The sequence below is a fragment of the Xenopus tropicalis genome, chromosome 5 (assembly GCF_000004195.4).
Source record: "Xenopus tropicalis strain Nigerian chromosome 5, UCB_Xtro_10.0, whole genome shotgun sequence".
In the NCBI taxonomy this organism is placed as follows: Eukaryota; Metazoa; Chordata; class Amphibia; order Anura; family Pipidae; genus Xenopus; species Xenopus tropicalis.
Window position 1 is genome coordinate 150,588,491 of NC_030681.2, and position 10,527 is coordinate 150,599,017.

A 10,527-nucleotide genomic window follows, 5' to 3' on the forward strand; every position below is an offset into this window, starting at 1 on the left:
AGCCTCTAGTCAGTTGTTAAAAGGGGGTTTAAGTACCTTGTGCCAATAATGTAATACTCCCTATAAACAGATAGGGATAATACTCCCTATAAACAGGTAGGGATAATACTCCCTATAAACAGATAGGTATAATACTCCCTATAAACAGATAGGGATAATAATACTCCCTATAAACAGATAGGTATAATACTCCCTATAAACAGGTAGGGATAATACTCCCTATAAACAGATAGGTATAATACTCCCTATAAACAGGTAGGGATAATACTCCCTATAAACAGATAGGTATAATACTCCCTATAAACAGATAGGGATAATAATACTCCCTATAAACAGATAGGGATAATAATACTCCCTATAAACAGATAGGGATAATAATACTCCCTATAAACAGATAGGTATAATACTCCCTATAAACAGGTAGGGATAATACTCCCTATAAACAGATAGGTATAATACTCCCTATAAACAGATAGGGATAATAATACTCCCTATAAACAGATAGGGATAATAATACTCCCTATAAACAGGTAGGGATAATACTCCCTATAAACAGATAGGTATAATACTCCCTATAAACAGGTAGGGATAATACTCCCTATAAACAGATAGGTATAATACTCCCTATAAACAGATAGGTATAATACTCCCTATAAACAGATATGGATAATAATACTCCCTATAAACAGGTAGGGATAATAATACTCCCTATAAACAGATAGGTATAATACTCCCTATAAACAGATAGGTATAATACTCCCTATAAACAGATAGGGATAATAATACTCCCTATAAACAGATAGGTATAATACTCCCTATAAACAGATAGGGATAATACTCCCTATAAACAGATAGGGATAATAATACTCCCTATAAACAGATAGGGATAATAATACTCCCTATAAACAGATAGGGATAATACTCCCTATAAACAGATAGGGATAATAATACTCCCTATAAACAGATAGGGATAATACTCCCTATAAACAGATAGGGATAATAATACTCCCTATAAACAGATAGGGCTAATAATACTCCCTATAAACAGATAGGTATAATACTCCCTATAAACAGATAGGGATAATAATACTCCCTATAAACAGATAGGTATAATACTCCCTATAAACAGATAGGTATAATACTCCCTATAAACAGATAGGTATAATACTCCCTATAAACAGATAGGTATAATACTCCCTATAAACAGATAGGGATAATAATACTCCCTATAAACAGATAGGTATAATACTCCCTATAAACAGATAGGGATAATAATACTCCCTATAAACAGATAGGTATAATACTCCCTATAAACAGATAGGGATAATAATACTCCTTATAAACAGATAGGTATAATACTCCCTATAAACAGATAGGGATAATAATACTCCCTATAAACAGATAGGGATAATAATACTCCCTATAAACAGATAGGTATAATACTCCCTATAAACAGATAGGTATAATACTCCCTATAAACAGATAGGTATAATACTCCCTATAAACAGATAGGTATAATACTCCCTATAAACAGATAGGTATAATACTCCCTATAAACAGATAGGGATAATAATACTCCCTATAAACAGATAGGTATAATACTCCCTATAAACAGATAGGGATAATAATACTCCTTATAAACAGATAGGTATAATACTCCCTATAAACAGATAGGGATAATAATACTCCCTATAAACAGATAGGGCTAATAATACTCCCTATAAACAGATAGGGCTAATAATACTCCCTATAAACAGATAGGTATAATACTCCCTATAAACAGATAGGGATAATAATACTCCCTATAAACAGATAGGTATAATACTCCCTATAAACAGATAGGGCTAATAATACTCCCTATAAACAGATAGGGATAATAATACTCCCTATAAACAGATAGGGATAATAATACTCCCTATAAACAGGTAGGGATAATAATACTCCATATAAACAGATAGGGATAATAATACTCCATATAAACAGATAGGGATAATAATACTCCCTATAAACAGATAGGGATAATAATACTCCCTATAAACAGATAGGGATAATAATACTCCCTATAAACAGGTAGGGATAATAATACTCCCTATAAACAGATAGGGATAATAATACTCCCTATAAACAGATAGGGCTAATAATACTCCATATAAACAGATAGGGCTAATAATACTCCATATAAACAGATAGGGATAATAATACTCCATATAAACAGATAGGGATAATAATACTCCCTATAAACAGATAGGGATAATAATACTCCCTATAAACAGATAGGGCTAATAATACTCCATATAAACAGATAGGGCTAATAATACTCCATATAAACAGATAGGGCTAATAATACTCCATATAAACAGATAGGAATAATAATACTCCATATAAACAGATAGGGATAATAATACTCCATATAAACAGATAGGGCTAATACTCCCTATAAACAGATAGGGCTAATACTCCCTATAAACAGATAGGGCTAATAATACTCCCTATAAACAGATAGGGCTAATAATACTCCATATAAACAGATAGGGATAATAATACTCTATATAAACAGATAGGGATAATAATACTCCATATAAACAGATAGGGCTAATACTCCCTATAAACAGATAGGGATAATAATACTCCCTATAAACAGGTAGGGATAATAATACTCCATATAAACAGATAGGGCTAATACTCCCTATAAACAGATAGGGCTAATACTCCCTATAAACAGATAGGGCTAATAATACTCCCTATAAACAGATAGGGCTAATAATACTCCATATAAACAGATAGGGATAATAATACTCTATATAAACAGATAGGGATAATAATACTCCCTATAAACAGATAGGGATAATAATACTCCCTATAAACAGATAGGGATAATAATACTCCCTATAAACAGGTAGGGATAATAATACTCCCTATAAACAGATAGGGATAATAATACTCCCTATAAACAGATAGGGCTAATAATACTCCATATAAACAGATAGGGCTAATAATACTCCATATAAACAGATAGGGATAATAATACTCCATATAAACAGATAGGGATAATAATACTCCCTATAAACAGATAGGGATAATAATACTCCCTATAAACAGATAGGGCTAATAATACTCCATATAAACAGATAGGGCTAATAATACTCCATATAAACTGATAGGAATAATAATACTCCATATAAACAGATAGGGATAATAATACTCCATATAAACAGATAGGGCTAATACTCCCTATAAACAGATAGGGCTAATACTCCCTATAAACAGATAGGGCTAATAATACTCCCTATAAACAGATAGGGCTAATAATACTCCATATAAACAGATAGGGATAATAATACTCCATATAAACAGATAGGGCTAATACTCCCTATAAACAGATAGGGATAATAATACATAGTAACATAGTAACATAGTAAGTTGGGTTGAAAAAAGACATACGTCCATCAAGTTCAACCATAATGCCTATATATAACCTGCCTAACTGTTAGTTGATCCAGAGGAAGGCAAAAAACCCCATCTGAAGCCTCTCTAATTTGCCCCAGAGGGGAAAAAATTCCTTCCTGACTCCAAGATGGCAATCGGACCAGTCCCTGGATCAACTAGTACTAAGAGCTATCTCCCATAACCCTGTATTCCCTCACTTGCTAAGAATCCATCCAGCCCCTTCTTAAAGCTATATAATGTATCAGCCAGCACAACTGATTCGGGGAGGGAATTCCAGAACCTCACAGCTCTCACTGTAAAAAATCCTTTCCGAATATTTAAATGGAACCTCCCTTCTTCTAAACGGAGTGGGTGCCCTCGTGTCCGTTGGAAGGACCTACTGGTAAATAAAACATTAGAGAGGTTATTATATGATCCCTTTATATATTTATACATAGTTATCATGTCACCTCTTAAGCGCCTCTTCTCCAGTGTAAACAGACCCAACTTGGCCAGTCTTTCTTCATAACTGAGACTTTCCATACCCTTTACCAGCTTAGTTGCCCTTCTCTGGACCCTCTCTAACTCAATAATGTCCCGTTTGAGCACTGGAGACCAAAACTGAACAGCATATTCTAGATGGGGCCTTACCAGCGCTCTGTAAAGGGGAAGAATAACCCCCTCCTCCCGTGAATCTATACCCCTTTTAATACAGCTCAAAACCTTGTTTGCCCTTGCAGCTGCTGCCTGGCATTGCTTGCTACAGCCAAGTTTATTATCTACAAGGACTCCAAGGTCCTTCTCCATTATGGATTTGCCTAGTGCAGTCCCATTAAGGGTATACGGGGCTTGCATATTTTTACATCCCAGGTGCATGACCTTACATTTATCCACATTAAATCTCATCTGCCACTTAGCTGCCCAGATTGCCAGTTGGTCAAGATCCTGCTGCAGGGATGTCACATCCTGGATAGAATTGACTGGTCTGCAGAGTTTTGTGTCATCTGCAAACACTGATACATTACTCATAATACCCTCCCCTAAGTCATTTATGAACAAATTAAACAAAATGGACCCAGTACAGAACCCTGAGGGACCCCACTGAGAACCTTACTCCAAGTAGAGAATGTACCATTAACAACCACCCTCTGTACCCGATCCTGTAGCCAGTTTTCTATCCATGTGCAAACGACTTCACTAAGACCAATAGACCTTAGCTTAGAAAGCAGTCGTTTGTGGGGAACAGTATCAAATGCTTTGGCAAAATCCAAATAGATTATATCTACTGCATCCCCACTGTCCAGCTTCTTACTTACCTCATCATAAAAAGCAATTAAATTGGTCTGACATGACCTGTCCTTCATAAAGCCATGCTGATTACTGCTCATAATGCCATTCTCCACTACATAATTTTGAATGTGATCCCTTAACAAGCCTTCAAATAACTTGCCCACCACGGATGTCAAACTTACAGGCCTATAATTGCCAGGCTGAGATCTTACTCCCTTTTTAAATATGGGAATGACATTCGCCTTCTTCCAATCACTAGGTACCATACCTGATGAGAGCGAGTCTGAGAATATCAGAAACAAGGGCCACTGCAATTCTGCCCCTAGCTCTCTCAGTACCCGAGGGTGTATTCCATCTGGCCCAGGTGCCTTGTTTACATTTATCGTGTGTAACCCTTTAAGCACCATATCCTGTGCCAACCACTGTGTAGTTGGAGCTGAGGCAACAGTGAAGCTATTGGGTGAGACTTGGCCCACTGGCTCCTCTACTGTATACACAGAAGAAAAGAACTGGTTAAGCACATCTGCCTTTTCTGTATCCGCTGTAACCATATTGTTACTATAACTCAATGGGGCCACACCCTCAACCTGCATCTTTTTACTATTAATATACTTAAAAAACTTTTTGGGGTTAGTCTTGGCCTCGGCCGCGATGCGCTCCTCATTTTCTATCTTTGCCTTCCGGATTGCTGTTTTACACACTTGTTATAGTGTTTATAATCATTAAACGCAGCTACTGTCCCCTCTGACTTATATTTCTTAAAAGCTTTCCTTTTTTTCCTTATTAACTTCTTTACCTCAGAGTTAAGCCACATAGGGTGATTCTTAACACTTCTACTTTTTCTTATTAATGGAATGAATTGAGAACAGTAATGATTTAATATCATTTTAAATGACAACCATTTCTGCTCTGTGTTTTTATCAGAAAACATAATGCCCCAATCTATGCCCTGAAGCGCTGCCCTTAAGGAGCTAAAATTTGCCTTCCTAAAATTCAGTGTCTTTGTTGCCCCCATGTAAATTTGTTTCCTGCACCAAACATCAAATGAAATAACATTATGGTCACTATTACCCAGGGGTTCAACCACTTGCACATTTGCTATACGTTCTGGGTCATTAGAGATCACTAGATCTAGTATAGCATGGTTCCTGGTTGGCTCCTCAACAACCTGTGACATAAAGTTGTCGTGCAGCAAGTTTATAAACTTGTTCCCAGTTACTGTCCTGGCAGTACTATTGCCCCAGTCAATATCAGGGTAATTAAAATCCCCCATTATTATCACTTGCCCCAAACTAGCAGCCTTTTCTATTTGCAACAGGAGCTGGGCCTCCTCCTCTTCGCTTACATTAGGGGGTCTATAGCATACCCCTACAATTAGTTTGGTAGATTCTTTACAATCTGTGAGAAGCTCAACCCATAAGGACTCAGCTCCCTCTGTTCCCCCCATAACTTCCTCCTTAATATTTGCTTTTAAGTCGTGCTTAATGAACAGACACACTCCTCCTCCTTTTCTATTGCCCCTGTCCCTCCGAAACAATGTATACCCCCCAATATTAACAGCCCAGTCATGAGACTCATTCAACCAAGTTTCAGCAACACCAATCACATCATATTTCCGCTCCAACGCCAGTACCTCCAGCTCTCCCATTTTACCAGTCAGACTCCTTGCATTGGTAAACATACATTTAATACTGGTTCCGGCGTGAGAATGACGTGTAAACAACTTATGGGCCTCCCTGCCATTATCAGTATCCCGAAGCAAGTCTCCTCCCCCAATTTCCCTTACTATGCCCACTACCTCATCTATCCTGTCTACCACAGAATTTCCCACTGCACCCTCCCCCCCCACTCCTAGTTTAAAATCTCCTCCAACCCTATAGCCATCTTTTCCCCCAAAGCAGCTGCCCCATCATCATTGAGGTGCAGCCCATCCCTGGCAAAGAGCCTGTAGCCGATTGAGAAATCGAGAAATTGAGAAATACTCTATATAAACAGATAGGGATAATAATACTCCATATAAACAGATAGGGATAATAATACTCCCTATAAACAGATAGGGCTAATACTCCCTATAAACAGATAGGGATAATAATACTCTATATAAACAGATAGGGATAATAATACTCCCTATAAACAGATAGGGCTAATACTCCCTATTAACAGATAGGGATAATAATACTCTATATAAACAGATAGGGATAATAATACTCCCTATAAACAGATAGGGCTAATACTCCCTATAAACAGATAGGGCTAATAATACTCTATATAAACAGATAGGGATAATAATACTCCCTATAAACAGATAGGGCTAATACTCCCTATAAACAGATAGGGCTAATAATGCTCCATACAAACAGATAGGGATAATAATACTCCCTATAAACAGATAGGGCTAATACTCCCTATAAACAGATAGGGATAATAATACTCTATATAAACAGATAGGGATAATAATACTCCCTATAAACAGATAGGGCTAATAATGCTCCATACAAACAGATAGGGATAATAATACTCCCTATAAACAGATAGGGCTAATACTCCCTATAAACAGATAGGGATAATAATACTCTATATAAACAGATAGGGATAATAATACTCCCTATAAACAGATAGGGATAATAATACTCCCTATAAACAGATAGGGATAATAATACTCCCTATAAACAGATAGGGATAATAATACTCCCTATAAACAGATAGGGCTAATAATACTCCCTATAAACAGATAGGTATAATACTCCCTATAAACAGATAGGGATAATAATACTCCCTATAAACAGATAGGGATAATAATACTCTATATAAACAGATAGGGATAATACTCCCTATAAACAGATAGGGATAATACTCCCTATAAACAGATAGGGCTAAGGGGTGAGACATAATTTTGCCCCTTTATAGGTCCCTGGCCTCACCTTGAGTATGGGGTGCAGTTTTGGGCTCCAGTCCTAAAGAAGGGTATTAACGAGCTGGAGAGAATGCAGAGACTGCAACTAAACTGGTAAAGGGGATGGAAGGGTTAAACTATGAGGTTAGACTGTCAGGGTTGGGGTTGTTTTCTCTGGAAAAGAGGCGCTTGCGAGGGGATATGATTACTCTGTACAAGTACATTAGAGGGGATTATAAGCAGATGGGGGGGGTTCTTTCTTCCCATAAAAACGATCAGCGCACCAGAGGCCCCTCCCTTTAAATTAGAGGAACGGAGGGGGTTCCTCGCGGTGAGGGCAGTGGGGTTGGGGAATGCCCTGCCGGGGGATGTTGGGTAGGGGGTTCCTCACGGTGAGGGCAGTGAGGGGGTTGGGGAATGCCCTGCCGGGGGATGTTGGGTAGGGGGTTCCTCACGGTGAGGGCAGTGAGGGGGTTGGGGAATGCCCTGCCGGGGGATGTTGGGTAGGGGGTTCCTCACGGTGAGGGCAGTGAGGTTGGGGAATGCCCTGCCGGGGGATGTTGGGTAGGGGGTTCCTCACGGTGAGGGCAGTGGGGTTGGGGAATGCCCTGCCAGGGGATGTTGGGTAGGGGGTTCCTCACGGTGAGGGCAGTGGGGTTGGGGAATGCCCTGCCAGGGGATGTTGGGTAGGGGGTTCCTCACGGTGAGGGCAGTGAGGGGGTTGGGGAATGCCCTGCCGGGGGATGTTGGGTAGGGGGTTCCTCACGGTGAGGGCAGTGAGGTTGGGGAATGCCCTGCCGGGGGATGTTGGGTAGGGGGTTCCTCACGGTGAGGGCAGTGAGGGGGTTGGGGAATGCCCTGCCGGGGGATGTTGGGTAGGGGGTTCCTCACGGTGAGGGCAGTGAGGGGGTTGGGGAATGCCCTGCCGGGGGATGTTGGGTAGGGGGTTCCTCACGGTGAGGGCAGTGAGGTTGGGGAATGCCCTTCCTAGTGATGGGGTAATGGCAGATTCTGTTAATGCCTATAAGAGGGGCCTGGATGAGTTCTTGAACAAGCAGAATACCCAAGGCTATTGTGATACTAATACCTACAGTTAGTATTAGTGTTTGTATATATAGTTTATGTATGTGAGTGTATAGATTGGTAAGTATAGGGTGTGGGTGCTGGGTTTACTTGGAAGGGTTAAACTTGATGGACTCTGGTCTTTTTTCAACCCTATGTAACTGTGTAACAAACACATTGACCTGTTTACCGGCAATAAAATAGACTCTCCTAAGGAATGCTTCTCCCTCATCAAAACCATGAATACCATATTGTTATAACTGTAAACCCTTATGCGCGCCTACAGTGCCAGCCCCCCTACTTAACTCCCAGCTAGGGTGGGCACGGGATAGCAGATCAGCCAATCTCCTGATGCCCACCCATCTATCACATAACCTCAGGGATACCCAACCTTTCTGCTCGTGAGCCACAGTCAAACATAAAAAGACTTGGGGAGCAACACAAGCACCATAAAAGTTCATGTAGGTGCCAAATAAGGGCTGTGATTGGCTATTCTGGCCTGCCTATTGGCCCAGTCAAATGCCCCCTGCACTTAGGTTGTTTTTTATTGTGACTCTGTGGGTTCATTTTCTTAGGATTTAGAGTTGAGCCGAGGCAAAGTGAATCCAAACATGTAATGAGGGTTTTAAAGGGGCTGTTTTTTATCAGTATGGGATACCCCAGCAGATATAATCATTTATTCCAGCCTGGTCTGCATCCATGTGAGAAGAAAACTAAAGGTGGCCATATATGGGCCGATTGTAGCTGCCGATATCAGTCCCTTAGACCGATTCGGCAGCTTATTGGCCCGTGTATGGGCACTACCGACGGCCTGCCCGACCGATATCTGGCCTTAGATCGACCAGATCTCGGTTGGGCAGGTTTGATTTTTAGTCAGATCGGGGACCGCATCGGCTTGTTGATGTGGTCCCCGAACAAACGAACGCCCAATATCGCCAATCTGTAGGTGGGGATATCGGGAGAAGATCCTTTTGCTTGGTGACCTCGCCAAGCAAGCAGATCTTAGAGTGTATGGCCACCTTAAGCCATTTAGTGGGATCATCTCTTCTGTAATATCCCAGGGAATGGGCAGGGCAATGCTGTAGGAAATGCCAGTTCCTTTTTTTATTGCCTGGGCTTATGTGGCATTATTGATTTGTTTCCATATATTCTAATTATGAAATAGAGTATGGGCAGATTGTGGACATTTGGTTGAAATGGGGCAGATTGGAGCATGGCCAAGTGTGTTTGAATAATACATTTTAAAACCTCTGGGGCCCTATTCTGATTAGTTTGGGACAGTGGGCTGATAAGGTGCTAATACCTCTTACAGCTAGCCTGCCCAGTACTAACATGTTCAGCTTTGTCATTCCGTCACATTCATACAGCCTACAATAAGAACAGTTTTTACTCCATGTTTTAAAACAGACCTCCAAAACTTTGATAGGGTATGTTACATTGAAATTCTGTTACGCTCCACCTTGCAGTGAGTGGCCACATAGCTTAAAATATAAATTAATAACGTATAAAATACAAATGAATGAAATATAGGTTATATATTTACATGTAGGCAATATATACATTAATAGGTGCAGAGTGCTCCGATTCCTCATTCTAACAAACATGACACCTCAATATGGTTAAATATCCCCAAAGGTATTCACAAGAGTCTATACACGTGCCTTCCATGAGCGGCAATGTTCAGCCTACCCATAACCCTTGCCCCGAGGCACTGTTGTGTTACTGTGTGTGGGTATATTTGGGTTTATATGAATAGACAGAAGCAGCTGCAGTAGCATACAGGGCAGCACCTATTATTATAAACCAAAACTCCATGCCAAATGACAGGTGTTATAGTTGAATTTTCTTGTTGTTGT